At 40.6% G+C, this 3,415-nt stretch overlaps 1 pseudogene across 1 annotated transcript; it reads left to right on the top strand.

The window, feature by feature from the left end:
• The first annotated feature begins 1,816 nt into the window (after positions 1 to 1,816).
• Positions 1,817 to 3,137, top strand: LOC308415124 (pumilio homolog 3-like; annotated as a pseudogene). Its single transcript has one exon. The product of its transcript is annotated as a pumilio homolog 3-like (transcript).
• Positions 3,138 to 3,415: the final 278 nt, after the last annotated feature.

Genomic DNA, 3,415 nt, shown 5'->3' with positions numbered 1-3,415 from the left:
TACACAGCAATCCATACTCCTGTCTGAGGTTCCCAGGTGCTCAGATTTACTGCCAAATCTGTACTGTAGCGCTGTGTAGTGTGTTTATTAGGTTTTCGCCATAGTGTGTGTTGTGTGCAATTATGGGACGAAAGTGCCGATCTGGTGGTGGCTTTTAGTGAATTTCAGTCCAGTTTGCTTAGATAGCTTAGATATTCCTAAGCCAAGGCTAACATGAAGACTCAGAATTACAGTGCTTGTTCCTCTTGCAGAGGATCTGAGTTCCGATTCCCAGCTTCAGACAGCTCACAAACACTTGTAATTCCAGCTCCAGTGCAGCCCATGCCCTCTTCTGAACTCCTTTGGCACTAGGAAGCATATGCATTTGCTCTCTACCCCCAACCCGCCCACATACACACATACAAACCAAATTTTAAAAATAATACACACATACTCAACATATAAGAAATATATTCCTAAACTCTATAGTCTGAAATATCAAAGCTGCATTATGGAGCTTGGGAATTGTCCTATTACAGCTAGTCAGGGCAGAAGCTGTGTACCCCACATGTCAAATCTTTTTTTGTTATTTTTTTCATTCAAGTTTTGGAGGATGAATGACTCTTGGACGTCCTCAAGAAAACCTTGTTTAATATTCAGCCTGAGATCAACAAAATGGGCCAAAAAAAAAAAAAAAAAAAAAATGGCTCATCGGGTAAAGGACTTGCCACTAATCCTGACTACTTGAGTTAATCCCTAAGACACAGCTAGTAGAGATAGCCTACTCCTGTGAGTTGTTCTCTAACCTCTACAGAAGTGCTGTAGCGTGTGTGCATGCACACAAACATGCACAAACAATTTAAAAAAATAAACCTTTAATCGCAGCAATCAGGAGACAGGGACAGGCAGATCTCTGTGAGTTTGAGGGCAACAAGAAGACGTCTGAGAGGTGTCCCCATGAGTATCCAGTATTGATGGTGTAGCAGAAACCAGAGGCTTGAACTAGACCGTGCAGTGGCATTTGTTAAAGATGAGTGAACAAAAGGATATTTTGTGTAATGTGCACTGTGACACACTACGGCTTCCACAATGAGTCGTTTGTTTGTTTGTGGGGTTTTGTTTTTCTGGGAAGGTTGCAAAGACAGAGGATAGATATGAAGGGAAGAGGAGATGGGTGGGACTAGAGTGCAGGATGTGAAATTCACAAAGAATCAAAAGGGTATTTTTTTAAGCAGCTTCTCAAAAGTATAAAGATTTCATAATGTACAGCTTCTTTTACTAACGTTGATTGTTCAACGTACTAAAACAGTCCCTATTCTCACCATACACCAAGTTTGATTTAAAAATCATAGGGTCACAGTAGAATCTGTGTCAGAGGACATTAATTAATGCTGAGAAATAGGCCCACATTTCCCAGGGTTCCTTTATACTATCCTTACTGTGGAGTCTAATCAGACTTAGTGTTTCTGAAGTATTGGGGTCCTTGATATGGCCATGCTCATGTCAATAAACATTCATACAGGGGTACACTTGCTCACCACATTGCATTCTAGGATATAAAATTAACTGCCCTTCATGAAGTGTTAAGCCAACACCCAAGAGAGTCATAGTATTCTGAGATTTAATATTCTACTTGGAAAAAAGAAAAAAGCAAACCAGGCATGATGGCATGTGCCTTTAATTCTAGTACAAGGCAGACAAAAGCAGACAGATTTATGTGAATTTAAAACTACCTTGCTCTACTGAGTGAGTTCCAGGCCAACCAAGGCTATATAGTGAGACCCTATCTCAAAAGAAAAAAGAAAAGGATGATCTTGCATCTTTTAAAAAAGCATTTATGCGAGCTTCTGCCCCACGTGTGCGAAGTGTTGTGATGGAAGTCAAAGGGAAGAAAAAAATTACAGGAAAGAGTCCACAGGCATCACAGGGAAAGAATAGATTTCATAAAAACAGTGAGTCTCGTTCTTCAAAGACACTCCCAAGGAAAGCTGTAAAGGAAGGTGAACCTAAAGTCACATCTAAGAATTTTGAGAAAGGCGCCACAAAACCTGGCAAGAAGGGTGTGAAGCAATTCAAGAACAGGTCATAAGGAGGAAAAGGCCTGAAGGACAAATTCCAGAAGGCAAATAAATTTAGCAGGAACTGGAAATTCCAGCCAGATGGTAAAAGTGATGAATTCAGCAGCCAAGAAACCCAAGTGGGATGACTTCAAAAAGAAGAAAGAGCTGAAGCAGAGCAGGCAGCTCAGTGACAAGACCAACTATGACATCGTGGTTCGAGCAAAGCACATCTGAGAGAGCTTGAGAAGAAAAGATTGTGACAAAAAATAATGGGTGAACCTCATGAGTGATTTGCAGAAGCTGATTCAAGGGCAAATTAAAACTATTGCCTTTGCGCATGACTCAATTCGAGTGATCCAGTGCTTCATTCAGTATGGAAATGAGAAGCAGAGGAAACAGGTTTTCCAAGAACTGCAAGGTGACTTAGTTGAATTAAGTAAAGCCAAATATTCCAGGAATGTTATAAAGAAATTTCTCATATATGGAAGGAAACCACAGGTTGCAGAGATAGTCCGAACTTTTAAAGGGCATGTGAGGAAGATGCTGCGGCATTCATAGGCGTTGGCCATTGTGGAGTATGCACACAATGACAAAGCTATTTTGGAACAGAGGAACATGCTGACAGAGGAGCTCTATGGAAACACACTTCAGCTTTACAAGTTAGCAGACCACCCGACTCTGGGAAAGGTTCTAGAGGTGCAGCCGGGAAAGCTGGAGCTGATCATGGATGAAATGAAGGAGATTCTGACTCCGATGGCTCAAAAGGAAGCTGTGATTAAGCATTCATTGGTTCATAAGGTCTTCTTGGACTTTTTTACTTATGCACCCCCAAAGCTTCGATCAGAACTAATTGAAGCTATCAGGGAAGCAATGGTGTACCTGGCCCACACACATGATGGCCCCAGAGTGGCCATGCACTGCTTGTGGCATGGTACACCCAAGGACAGAAAAGTGATTGTGAAAACAATGAAGATATACGTGAAGAAGGTTGCTAATGGCCAATACTCTCATTTGGTTCTGCTGGCAGCACTTTTGGCCCCCAAGGGCAACCAAATGTATGTGGCATTCATCCACATGAACACACATATATACACATAAATTTTTATTAAAAATTAGCATATCATTTACATTTAAAATGGAATGAGCCAAGATTCCTTCCTTTAAAAATTGTTTCTAGAACTACTAAAAAAATTGCATTTACTATTTCTGGGAGCCAGAGATGACTACTCATATATAGTTTATACATGATTGAAAGTCTTTATTCCTTCTTTCTAGGATACACTCAGATATTTGAGACTGATGTGAAATGTTAGTGTTTAGGGTAAGGGGTTTTTGAAGGCAAAAACCATATCTTGATATCTTGCTCAGGAGCTTCA

The sequence above is a fragment of the Micromys minutus genome (genome assembly GCF_963924665.1).
Source record: "Micromys minutus genome assembly, chromosome: X".
NCBI lineage: Eukaryota > Metazoa > Chordata > Mammalia > Rodentia > Muridae > Micromys > Micromys minutus.
The sequence above is the reverse complement of the archived record's forward strand: the minus strand, read 5'-3'. Positions and strand labels throughout refer to the sequence as shown.